We start from the raw sequence: 13,877 nt of genomic DNA on the forward strand, positions 1-13,877 counted from the left end.
TTTGCTGGGCTCTCCCCTGGGGCCAACAGTTACACTGGACTTTGGCCCTTGGAATCCACATAATCTTCTCTTGGGGCACCACCTGATTCCATTTTCCTGTGCAAAACACAGAAGCTGTGGAGAGGGGCCCGGGCAGGACATTGGGAGAAGGGACACGTAGTCTTGGTTCTGTTGACAGCTGGCCCTGTGACCTTGCGCAGGACACCGTGCCTCTGGGCCTCCGTTTCCCTGCCTGTTAATGATTTCTTGTGGACTTTCTATCCATACCATCTAGAATTCCATCCAATGGCAACTGTCCCAATACATCTTCCTCTCGTCTTCACGACAGCCCTGTGGGTCGCCTGTTATTATCCCTGGACGATAAGGAGGAAACTAAGCACAGAGGATGCTGGTGGGATGGGGGCCCAGCCGCATCACCCTGACCAGAGCCTTTGCTCTTTCTCTCACCCACTGCCCCCCGTGCTCTGCCCGCAGGTTCCAGGGCCAGGATGGGCCCTCTGTGCCACCTGCCACAGCACAGCCAGCCCCTCACGGGCACCAGGGCAGGGGGCTGCCACTGACAAAGGGCACCCACCGGCCCTGCTGGGAGACCCCTCCTCACCCTCACCGTGGACAGGGCCAGATATCAAAGAGGGGAGTGTGGGAAGGCAAAGGAAAAAGACAAAGCCATCAGGCTGCCCGGCGCTGGTGAGTAATGACGCATGGAGTTCCGAGATCAACAGGCAGGGCTCGGCTCCAGGGCCGTGTGGGGATGAGCCTCAGAGCTGGAGCCGGCAGGTGGGAAGGGCTGGCGGGCACTGGGTCAGGTGGTGGAAGAAGGCCCCGGGCTCCGTGCAGGGCGTAGGGCAAAGCGGTCACCGGACACTTGTTTAACTGCGCGTCCTGGTCCAGCCCGTCTGGGGTGGGGTCTGAGTTTCTGCATTTCTAACGAGGTCCCAGGTAATGCTGCTGCTGCTACCCATGGTCTGGGACCGCCTTTTGAGTGCCTGAGTGTGGGCTGAGAGGTCACATGAGCCGGCTTTGAACTTGGATCTGGCCCTAATTCGTTGTATGAGTGGGCATGTGAGTTCCCAACTCAGCAGGCCTCCGTTTCCTCACCTATAAAGTGGGGATCATAATAGTACCTGCTTCGGGGAAGCGGTGGTGAGGGTTCAGACGTTAATCTATGTTAATCTGTGTCAAAGCCCGTAGATGGTGCTTGGTAAGTGTGTTATTATTCTACAATGCCGGGCGGGAGAATATGTGCTTTTCTGCTGTGGATAGTGGGTCGCTGTTAAGTGTTAAGTGGGGAGTGACGTGACCGAAGTCTCACTGGAAAGACTTCCTCTGGGCGCTGCTGGGAGTTGAGCTGGAGGTGGTGGCCGGGCCTGGGGGAGCCGTGTGGGGCTGTCTCAGGAGGGGTGTGGGTGAGAGAGGAAACGGAGTCTGGAAATGGTGGATGGGAGGGACGGAAAGAGAGAAGGGGCAGGAAGGACGGACATTTCCGAGGCAGATCTAAGCGGAGGTGGCCTGGGAGGGCCTGGTAGTTGGCGTTGCGGTCCTTGGGTTCTGCTGTGTCCGCTCACCGCTTCCACTCCTCAGCCCGGCCCAGCTGACTGTATTTGACTATATTATTTGGGAGCACAGCAGGCAGAATTCAGCCAGTCTGGACACCGTAACCTTGACTCCAGCTATGGAGAAGAACCCCCCTGTGCAGAGAGCTATCTGTAACAACACGTTCGGGGGATTCGTAGGGAATGACTGAACCAAACTCCAAAAGGAAACATAAGAGTTTGTGCATGTGGGTATGAATATGTACACACATCAAGAGTATAACAGAGTGGGCCTTCCCTGGTGGCTCAGTGGTTGAGAATCCACCTGCCAATGCAGGGGACATGGGTTCGAGCCCTGGTCCGGGAAGATCCCACATGCCACGGAGCAACTGAGCCCGTGCGCCATAACTACTGAGCCTGCGCTCTAGAGCCCGTGAGCCACAATTACTGAGCTCGCGTGCCGTAACTCTAGGCTCTGCGCACCTAGAGCCCGTGCTCCGCAACAAGAGAAGCCACCGCAGTAAGAAGCCCACGCACCGCAAGCAAGTGTAGCCCCCGCTCGCCGCAACTAGAGAAAGCCCGCGTGCAGCAACAGAGACCCAACGCAGCCTAAATTAATTAAATTTAAAAAAAGAGTACAACAGAGTGAATTTTGTTAGCAATTCCTGCTTTTTCCCTTCAAAAGAATTGAAGGCAACTGTAGCCAGTGTGGTGAAACAGGTGTTTTCTCTTCTACATGCAGCCCTGTTCCTATGTCCCACATTTTGTTGGTCCTGTCCTGGGGGTGTTTCATTCTCCGTAAGACTTGGGCCCCAGCTAGCCCACAGGGGCCTTTTGTGTGAATTAGGGAAGGGTGTCCCCTCTGGACAGATACAGCCCCATGGGCACATAGTGTGGTGAGTAGAAGGCAGACTGGATTCTAGTTCCCCACTTGTCCCTCAGGTGGGCGCCCTTGTGCAGTGGACAACCTGCACAGCTGTATGTGCCGTCTCTGCATACGGACCACACAAGCTGTTCAGGAAACGGACACTGTAGAAAATTCTTTAGAAAATGCTTTATCTGGGCATCAAGCTCAGCCCTTTATCCCAGGTTCTTTCTTCGGGTGATTTCTTCTGGGCCTAGGTCTCCCCTTGTTATTCTCTGCACCCTGCATCTGCTGGCTTTAGGCTTTAACTCAGGGAAAGGCTACCTATTGCTGCAGCTCCCTGGGCTGCTCTTTGGGGTGAGGGCCCCGAGTCCTCATTTCCTTTGTTGACGGTATTACCTCCCCAAGACGGGTGTTTAAAATTGCTTCGGGCTGGACCAATGATTCTTATGGGGGGTCTGCACCGAAATGGCATTATTCTGTTGTGCAAGGCTGTGACTGCCTATTGTAACACAGAAGGGTTACTCTGCACCTCATGCCAACATCATGCCAGCCACAAAGGGAAACCTTTATTCTTTTCTCCAAACTTTCTATAATGCCATATAGCTTTTCCAACATGAATTATTTTGACTAAGCCAAACAAAACATAAAGAAATACCCTTTTGGGGTAGGGTTGTTTAACCAGAAGAGATCTACCTAACTGCACCAGAGCTGTCTAGAGCCAGACTGCCTGGGACCAAATCCTACTCTGCCACTTATTAGCGGTCATCTTGGAGAAGTCATTTAACCTCTCGGTGCCTCAGTTTCCTCATCCATAAAATGGGGATAATAATAGTACCTACTTCAAAGGCTTGTTGTGGGGACAAAGTGAATATACGTAAAGCTCTTGAGACCACTCCAGGAACATGGTCAATGCTGTGGGCGTGTTAGCTCTTGCTCTGGTGACCAGACCAAGAGGAGAAAGTGGTCAAATGCTTTGTTGAAATCCTGAGTCCGCCTCTCTCCAGCCTCCTCCGGTTTCCACACTCAGAATCAATTCCAGTGTCTTCTGGGTTTGTTTTACATTTTTTCTAGTGTCTCTATCAAAGCTCCCAGGACAGTGTCCGTCACTCTGTGGCTCTAATGGTAGCCCATGTCAATCTGCCCAAATAGAAGCGCTCCCGGCAGGCAGGGACCCCCTCCTTCGTTTTTGCATCCCTCATGGCAACAAAAAGCCTGGTACGAAGCCAATGCTTGATCAAGGACTGTCGGCGAGTCGGTGGCTGCATGACCAAGGGCATCCTTTCTCGTCTTCACCCCCCACTTCCCTCCTGGCACAGGTAGGTCCTCAACAATTTTGTTTGCATCGAACTGAATATATTCTGGAAGCTTGAGACCACACATCCTCACTGAATGGGTGTCTTGGAAGCCCCGGAAGGTTATGGGATTTTTTTCCCAAAGGGTGCAGTAAAGTCCTGAAGGCGAAGTGGTCCTTCTGCCTTTCCAGATGGACTGAATGCGAGCTAGAGATGTGTCCAGGAGCCTTCCACCCACTGCAAGATGTTTCCGAGTAGTTGGCAGAGACGTTTCACATTTAGATTACCCTGCCGAGATACCCACGGCCCACCTTTCTGGAAGCACCTAGAGTTTCTCTCCGGTACACTCTTCTTCTAAGTGATAATTCTGGAAACGCATTCCTTTGTCTTTGGCAACAACAACCCAATTCCCAGGACTCCAACTGGACAATAACAGCCTTAATTCCCAGACCCCTGGGAGGAGGAAAAGCCGGACAGAGTCCTCCCAGCTGTTATGGTTCTGTCTGCACCAGGCCACATGCATCAAGCCCAAATGACTACTTGAAGCGCTATTAGAATTCAGGTTGCCCCATCATCACAATTCTCTCTGAGCTGGGAGGCTGGGAAAAAATAAGGCAGGTTGTGTGCCGTGTGCAAAAGCCGGACCAGGGAGCCTCTGAGATTAATTACACCTGGTGAATGCAATGTCTGGGAGCCCCGGGGAAGTGCTGTCTGGGGGAAGCATAAACCAGGCTCCCCAAAAGGAAGTAGAGATGAGCTCCATTCCACTGTGCAGACAAAATTAATGCTGCTTATCAAAGCCCTTCCTCATCAATATAAAGTTGATTTCTATTAGTCACCAAGGGCCATTTGCCTAGATGCAAACGGCCTGACCTAGCTGGATGATTTTAGCGCAACGTCTGATGGAGGTTGTGGGGAGCCAACAGCCCGTGCCAGTAGATTTAACAAGCACTGGGGCTTTTTCCTTTGGCTCTGAGGCTAAGCTCATTATCCAAGGAACAAATGGAATATGAAGGCTGCATCGGCGCTGCCAGAGACCATAAGAAATTTGCTATGAAACAAAGTTGGTGCATTGTTCAGCTGTGCAGAGAAACTTGTGCAGAGAAGGTAAAAACAAGGGTGGAAACCCAGTTACACGGCTCGCTCTGTGATTTTCTGCGAGCTCATGTTCACGTCTCTCACCACCTGGTGCTCAGCCAGAACACAGACTTCCTCAGACAGTTTCCAAAGAGCCCTCTCTGACCCCCATTGCACAAAACCATCCTAATTACGAAGCAACTCCCAACCAAAATGTCCAATTGTTTATCCTCACCTTCACTCTTTAAGCAACAAACAAGAACCACCTGACATCTTTCTTTCTTAATTCATATGCCTCAAACTCAGTCAACTCAGTACCTTCTGAACTGCTTCTCTCTCCCGACTCTCCCAAACTCGCTCTCCCTCCTGTGTTCTCTCTTCCAAAGCCGGAACCCTCGGAGCCCTCATAAACCCCTCACTCGGTCAGTGCTTATCCATCCTGCCTGCACGGGAGGGTCACCTGGGTCCTTTTAGGAATTACCCGTGTCTCCTACACCACCCAGACCAATTCACTGAGACTGATTGCCGGCTCCAGGCGTCAAAACCCCTCCAGGTGACTCTACTTCTCTTTACTTGCCCACCCGGGCACCAGGTCACGTAGACCTTACCTCCTGGGCTTTTCTCCTCTCTACGTCCCCTCCCTCCTGCCTCTGCCTCTGCCGTTCCTGTAGACAGTTTGCACTTTTCACCTGAATTATGACAATAGCATTCTAATCAGTCCCTCCCAACCCCAAGTCTCACCTCTCTGCCATCTCTCCTCTATTTGCTGCCAGAATGATTTTTCTCCAGTGCACAACAGGTCTGGTCACTGCCTTTCTCTCCCTCCCTACCTTCCCCCCATTTTCTAACCATCCACTATAACCAGGACCTCTTCTAGGTCTAGAGAATTATAGGGTGGAACAAAAAGACGTCTTAGTCTCTGCTTTCTTAGAGATTATATTAATATTTGCTCGGAGGAAATGCTAAACCTCAAACCATGTCAGGAGGTTTTTTGTTTTTGTTTTTGTTTATTTTTGCCGCACTGCACAGCTTGCAGGATCGTAGTTCCTGGACCAGGGATCGAACCTGGGCCACGGCAGTGAAAGCACCGTGTCCTAACCACTGGACGGCCAGGGAATTCCCAGTAGTTGTTTAATAACAACTGTGTTGTTATAAAGCAGAAACTAACACACCATTGTAAAGCAATTATACTCCAATAAATATGTCAAAAAAAAAAATAAACTGTGGTTCATACCTGGAAGAAGTAAGGGGTAATATGAGAATGTTTTCCCTGCTTAAAATCTCCCAGCAGCTCACATACAAGACTCCTGGCTGAGGGTTAAAGCTCAGCTGTTCCCATTCTTACCGTGCTAGTTAAGGGCCGTCTCACCAAACAGCCCCTTCTCTGAGTACACAATGCTCTCGTGCCTGAGCCTCTCTCTGCTGCCTGGATTTCTTTCCTCCACTTCTCTCGTCCAACTCAGATGTCACCTCCTCCAGGAAGACTTCCCTGATATGCCCAGCATGGATTAGTTGTCCTTACTCTGTGCTTCCAGACCTGCTTCTGCCTTCCATTGTCCTTACACTTTCCCTATCACATTGTAGAGGTCTGTTATGTGTTATGTATCTGCCAGGGCCCCTGAACCACCATTGGACTGGGAGTGCCCCAGAACAGGACAGTCTTTTAACCGTGCTCCTAGCACAGGGCCTGAAACACATTCAGTGAATGAATGAATGCAGAATAAAGCTAACAGTATCTGATTAGCGGGAACACTGAGAAAATTCTAAGGAAAGGGGGAAATTTTGTTTATTTATTTATGTATTTATCTATCTATCTTTGAGACTTTACTGAAGTTCTGGAGATTGGGAGTCTCCTGGCTCCCTCTGCCTCTAACAGGAATGCTATAGTTGAACCCTGACAAGCTCTTAACCAAGATGTGAACTTAACATAACAGAAGGGAGTAGAAGTATTGGGCTGGAAAAACCCGAATGAACTTTTTGGCCAACCCAATAATACTCTAGTAATATTTGTGTCTTGGATCTCATATTACTACAAGTCATATTTATGATAAGTAAATAGAGTTATTAAAAATCAAATCCAATGTAAATATTTCAGAAGCCTTGCTCCCTGGTTTCAAAGCCCTGTTGATGTAAAGAACCCCCTAGAATAGGAGCCAGACAGTCCCTTTATACTCACAGTCCGTGACACAAGGTTACCACATATGTGGGAGCAGTTTGTAAACCACGGGCACTAAACAAATGTCATTCGTGAAATGCAATCCTAAAGCAAATAAGTAAGCACACCTCTTTTGCGTAATTACCCATGTTTAACCTTAGGAGTTGCTCACAGCCAGGAACACCTGTTGCCCTAACCCACTGGCTAAGTCACCCAACCCCAGGTTCTGCCACTTGCAGCTACACCCCACCTCTGTAGCCGGTGGTCCTGACCTCAAAGAATTCTGATCAGGTCGCAGTGACACAATGTCTGTGAGAGGTAAATCGAGGATTATTTAACCAAACTAGTATCTAGAGGTCAAGAGGGATAGGAGCCCAGTGGCCCAGCTGGTGTCACAGAGGCTGCTGAAGGGACACAGGACGTCAAAGGCGGGCCACCGAGGGAAGTGCTTCAGGTCTCCGTCTGTGTCTGGCTGGAGAGCCTCAAATGTGGTCATGATGGACAAGGCACAGTTGTGTGGACGAGGCCAACCTGAGCGTGAGCCCCAGCTCCATCCCTCCGTCACAGACCAGCTCCGTGGCCATGAACAAGCCGTTGGGACTGGGCCGCCATTTCCTCACCTGTGATAGCAGAGACGAATACCGCCTACTTCCTGGGGCTACCTCGACAGGAAACAAGAGAATGGCCTGGAGGCCGGCCTCTCTGCGGGACCACGTCAAAGGTCCAGTCTTGCTGTCTGGTCCCTAAGAGATAAGGGCCGGGGAGGGCACTGGAAGGGCAGCCACGGCTGAGGTGGGCACTTTAATCACAGCTCTGCTTCTCACAGCCAGTTGAAACAGAATCTGTGCTTATGGCCTTGGAGGTTTCAGCTGCCCTCCCAGGTGGATGCTCCAAACCTATTTCTCATCGGACTGATTTAGGAGATGCTGCTAATCCGTCGCTATGGTTTCTTTATTTTCTCTTGACAGAGAACAAATTAACCCGGCTTAGGAAGAGTTCTTTCAATTATGTCCCAGGGAGAGAAAAAGTAGGAAGAGGAGCCAGTGCTTGAAGCGCGGAGGAGCTGGCCGACCTCAGAGGCAGCCTCGTGTCTTCGGGGGGACGGCTGGAAGAGCTATCGAACCCACTGCCAAACCCGGGGACGCTGATGCAGCCCCTCCAGCCAGCCCGGTGCGGACCCACTTGCTGAACACTCCTCCCCAGGCCTCCCAGTCTCCCTTTTCACGTGTTCATTCAGGACCAGATACTGACTTAATGCTATTGTACCAAGAAAATAAATAGGGCGGGCTGGCCAGGGAACATGGGCGGGGGTGAAATCTTCAGTAGAGCTGTGAGGGAAGGCTGAGTTAGGAAGCGACAGCTGAGTGATGGCCTGAGGGAGAGGGGACAGAGACAGGAACGACTGTCTTTGATGAGGCCAAGGCCTCGTGGAAGGGCTGCCCTTTCCTCCCTGACTGCTGAGGACTTAACATGTATTATCTCATTAAACCTGAGACCCTGCTGAAACCTCCATACCAAGGGGGAAGCGGCAGAAGGGATAAATTGGGAGATTGGGACTGACAAATACACACTACTCTTTGGAAAAGAGATAACTAATAAGGACCTACTGTGTAGCACAGGGGACTCTGCTCAATACTCTGTAATGACCTATATGGGAAAAGAATCTAAAAAAAGAGTGGATATCTGTGTACGTATAACTGAAGCACTTTGCTGTACAGCAGAAATGAATACAACATTGTAAATCGACTATACTCCAAAAAATTAATTTTAAAAAGTAAAAATCAATAAAATAAAAAATACAATCTCCATTTCACAGGGGACTGTGATGCGGGACTAAAGCCCAGACAGAAGAGGAACCTGCTCAAGGTCGCCTACCCAGTAAGGAGCAGAGCTGGGATTTGTCCACTTACACCCTTAGCATAGCACTGCTCCCAGAGCCTGGGGAAAACACAGCTCCTGACTCCCCATGCCCGATGCCACACTTGGCAAAGACAGGAGTGGAAACCTCTTCTGGTTGAGGTTATCAGGGAAAGCTTGCTAGAGAAAGAGGTATGTGGGACAGGCCTTGAAGACTGTGTAGGATTTCAGCGGTCAGGGATAAATGAGGTACAGGGAGAAGCGGACAAATGCACGAGAAAGGCCTGAGAAAGGCCTGTGCGGGGCAGTGAATAAGCCCAGTAATGGGAGTCACAGGGGAACTGATCAGGGAAGCGGTGGGCCAGAGTGGGAAGGGCTTGAGCGATGCAGACACAGCAGATCTGCTGTCGCATCTGAGCTTCGCTCCCACTGCTGCCTGAGATCTCTCGTGTCTGTGAACGGTGGCAGCTCCCGAATTTCCACAGGAGGGTTGCCCTGGCCTCCACCTGCCCTTCAGCGCTGCCACTGTCTGTGGGGAGGGCTCTGTGCCCAGACTCACCCTAAACAAGGGCGGGTTCCTCGGAGCATTCAGGGCCAGGCAGGCTGGGTTCAGAGGGGTCTGAGCGCCTGCGTGGGGTCAAGTTCCCCGCCTCTGCCTTCCTTCCCTCACTCCTTGTTGGGAGCTGGGGTGTGGACAGGTGTGTAGTGGCACAGGTAACAGCAAAGGTAAAAAATAAAATCCAGCTGTGTGTGGGCAAGTTGGGAAAAACGAGGAAGGTTAGAAAACGTGGTGTCCGGGGTCTGCACAGGGACCTGCTGAGGGCTGGGCGCAGCCTGGGTCCAGATTTCCTGAAGATGGAACTTCTGGGAGCAGGTGTGATCCTGGACTGATAACGTGGCGGGCAGTTCTGGGGGTGGATGGGGCTCGGGCCAGCCCTGAGAAATGTAACTCAGCTGTCTGTGCTTGAGGGACGGTAGCGGACAAGAACCAGGAATGGAAGAGAAGAGAGCCCTGGAAGCTCATCTCCAGTCATCTGGCGTCGACACCATAGCCTTGCGTTGCCGTGGGCAGAAAACCTCTCGCTTTGATGAACTTGTCAAAAAGTAATATTTTTTTTGTCTCCCATCCTGTATTAGTTTTCTAACTCTGCTGTGACAAAGTACCACAAACTGGATGGATTAAAACAACAGAAATTTACCGTCTCATTTCCCCTTCTCATAAGGACACCAGTCATATTGGAATAGGGCCCATCCTACTGACCTCATCTTAACTAATTACAACTGTAATGACCCTGTCTCCAAATAAGGTCACATCCTGAGGCGCTAGGGGTTAGGACTTTGTATTAGTTTTCCAGAGCTGCCATAACAAAATACCACAACTAAAACAACAGACATTAATTTTCTCACAGTACCTGAGGCTGGAAATCTAAGATCAGGGTGTCGGCAGGTCCGGTTTCTCCAGAGGCCTCTCTCCTTGGCTTGCAGACAGCCGTCTTCTCTCTGTGTCCTCAAGTGGACTTGCTTCTGTCTTTGCATTCCTGGTGCCTCTGTGTGTCCTAATCTCCTCTTCTTATAAGGACACTGGATTGGATAAGGACCCACAGAAACAGCCTCATTTTAACTGAATCACCTCTTTAAAGGCCCTGTCTCCAAATACAGCCACATTCTGGGGTACCAGGATTAGAGCTTCAACATGAATTTTGGGGCACAATTCAGCTCATATCAGGCTTTAACGTATCTTTTGGGAGGGACACAGTTCAATCCATGACATATATCATGTAGCACGGTCTCTTTTTTCCTTCGAGCCTCAAACATTTTCTCAGCTCCCATTCTGTGCCAGGTCCTGTGCTGGATGCTGGGGATACACAGAGAGAAGCCAAGAACCAAAGTGCTCTCCTTCAGGAGCCCCCAGTTTGCAGGGGGAGGCAGACCGGTCATGATTGTGGCACGGCTGATAACCCCAAACTAGAGGCCCAAATGTAAGGGGCTATGAGAGCCCAGAGGACCAAGCTAGCTCTACCTGGGTCAGGGAAGGGCTGGTTGGGAGTCAGGGCTGTGCCTGCACATGCTCTGAAGCACCAGGGAGCCTGGTGCATTCCGGAAACTGCAGGTGGTGACATGATAGAGCACAGGGAGGGAGCGTGGGGAGAGGAGTCCAAGCAGGTCCAGCTGTTGGGGTTTAATGGGTGACCGTAGGCCTGGGAGTGAGCTGGTCTGATTTGACAGGTGATCAGAGTGTTTGTTTGAATGAGTGAATGAACAGATGAATAAAGAAATGAATCCATTAGGCTCACAGACCATGCTAGACATTATAGATGATTCAGAACAAATGAAAACAACAGCCAGTCTCCCAGAGGCCAGGAAGATTAAGTACTGTGCCCAAAGTCACCGTGCTAGGAGCGGGCAGGGCCGAAATACGAAACCACATGGATGGGACCCTATAGGCGGCCCCTACGCTGTGCTTCCTACACAGCCTTATTCTCCACCCGGATTCATTTAAGACCAGCGGTAAGGGCAGGGAATCAGGAGGGGAGGGGGAATGCCTCTCTCCCGAGACAGTGCCACTCTGTGTGCTCATGGCCTTGGGCTGGCCTCAGCTACCACTCTGACTCACAGCTGCTTCCTCGCTGTTGTTTCTAAATTGTGGGTCAAAGGCCTTTCTCTGGGGCCTTTTCAGGCTCCTGTGTGACCATCCACACTCAGCTTTCCTTCTTCCCCGCCCGGCACTCCTGCAGGAGCCCCTCCCGCCTGCCCTGAGCTCCCGCAGTCCTCCTGGCAGGGCAGCATGGCCCAGAGCTGCGGCTGCTGTGACCCCGTCAGCCTGGATGGCATCTCCGACAGGTTCTCCCGGCTAAAGCGTCTCTTCTGGCTCAGAAGGCTGCTTCTCTCCCTGCAGGAGTCTGCTCTGGTCTCCATGCCCACACCGTCTTTCTCTGAGCAGGGGGTGCCCGGCATGACAGAGTACCTCCCGCCCTGGCTCCCAGTCCCTCTAGCTGGACATGCTCCCATCTTATCTTTCCTGGGATCCGTTCTTCCATCCTGCACCCACGTATCTTCGTCACTCCCCAGCCCGTCCTCCCCTATCCTCCAGCGTATAACTGGATCTAGCAAAGGAAAGGGGTTAGTATTTGTGGTAATTACACCTCACGTAGGCACGTGCTCTAGAGTTCATACATCTCAGGTGAGACTCACCGCAGTCCTGTTAGATTCATGTGCTCAAAGAGCGCCATGCTCTGTGTGTGTGTGCACATGTGGGCGGTAGAGTATTGATGTTCACTGAGCACCTACTGTGTACCAGGTGCCGTGCTAAGCCCTTTCCTCCATGCATGTGTGTACATGGGGGCAGGTTCTAGCCTGAGCCAAAAGAGTGCCCTTGCTACTCAGAGCACACTTCAGAGACTAGAGAGGCAGCTCCAAGACGCACCTGTTTGGCAGGAGGGATTGAGGAACCCCTGGATCCTGAGGGAACCCCAACTAGGCGGGCAGGCTTGGCCCGGAACAGAACCCGGTCTTTGGGAAGGACTGACTCCAAGCCGGGGTGCAGTACAGCTGCACAGCGTGGCCTCCAGCCCAGGCTTTGGGGGCTCAGGTGTGAACCCCCTGGATGTAGTGACCTTGAGGAAGACCCATATGTGCCATGGTCACTAACAGTTCTTCAGGGCCAGAGCCCATATTGCTTTGGTCCCCAGTAGAATGCCACAGAGGGCAGGGGCACTGGCCACAGTGTGCCGACCACCCCAGAGGATGAGGCGCCGTCGGCCTCGGCACTGGGACCTCCCACCAGCAGCCCCAGATGGTGTCCAGAGGGGAAGGAGCCTCTGGGGGAGGGGGAGAGGAGAAAAGGGTCCGAATGTGAGCCTCAGAGACCAGGGCTGGGAGACAGAGGAAGACTGGGCACCAAACATCACTGCGGGCAGCCCGAGTGGGCGCTGACAGATCTCCTCAAGGGTCTTGAAAGGTGTAGGGTGTGGGGACTCTTACCAAGTGTCAGGCAGCTGTGGTTTAGCACGCGGGGCCTGGCCCAACTGCAAGCTGGCTCATTTCCACAGCAGACCCAGGACATGGGCATCTTCCCTTCCACTAAGGCTGGGAGAGGCTCGGTCACCTGTACAAGGTCACTGGTCTGACAGGTGGGCAAGCTGGGATTTGAACCATTTGGAGGCTTAAAGAGAAAGAGGAAATTCTTTTTTTTTTTATTGGTGTATAGTTGATTTACAGTGTTGTATGAGTTTCTGCTGTACAGCAAAGTGCTTCAGTTATACACATACACATATCCACTCTGTCTTTAGATTCTTTTCCCATATAGGTCATTACAGAGTATTGAGTTCCCTGTGCTGTACAGCAGGTCCTTATTAGTTATGTATTTTCTATAGAGTAGTGTGTATATGTCAGTCCCAATCTCCCAGTTTATCCCTTCCCCCGTTTTCCCCCCTCGCAACCATAAGTTTGTTTTCTACATCAGTGACTCCAGCAATCCCACTCCTGGGCATATATCAGGAGAAAACCGTAATTCAAAAAGACACATGCACCCCAATGTTCACTGCAGCACTATTTACAATAGCCAGGACATGGAAGCCACCTAAATGTCCATCAACAGATGAATGGATAAAGAAGATGTGGTACATATGTACAATGGAATATTACTCAGCCATAAAAAGGGAACAAAATAATGCCATCTGCAGCAATAAGGATGGACCCAGAGACTGTCATACTGAGTGAAGTAAGTCAGACAGAGAAAGACAAATATCATACGATGTTGCTTATACATGGAATCTAAAATAAATGGTACAAATGAACTTATTTACAAAACAGGAAGAAGAAATTCTTGAATAAACCGTCCGAGGCAAGGCCGACGAGCAGGCAGACAGTCAGAGAGGCAGCACTCGGAGAGGAGAGAGGTCATCTCTCAGGGTCTGGAGTGTAAGCTGGGCCAGCCTTAGAAAAAAGGCCCCTCCGTCCTGAAGGGGAGCCCACCATGGTGTGCAGATTCCATGCTGCCATCGCTCCGTCTGGGGTTGGACCTGTGAGAACCACGACGAGTGAATGAACAGACTTTGTGAGAATCCAGGCTCGTGCCAACGAATCAGCATTCACTA

The sequence above is a fragment of the Phocoena phocoena genome, chromosome 14 (genome assembly GCF_963924675.1).
Source record: "Phocoena phocoena chromosome 14, mPhoPho1.1, whole genome shotgun sequence".
Lineage (NCBI taxonomy): Eukaryota > Metazoa > Chordata > Mammalia > Artiodactyla > Phocoenidae > Phocoena > Phocoena phocoena.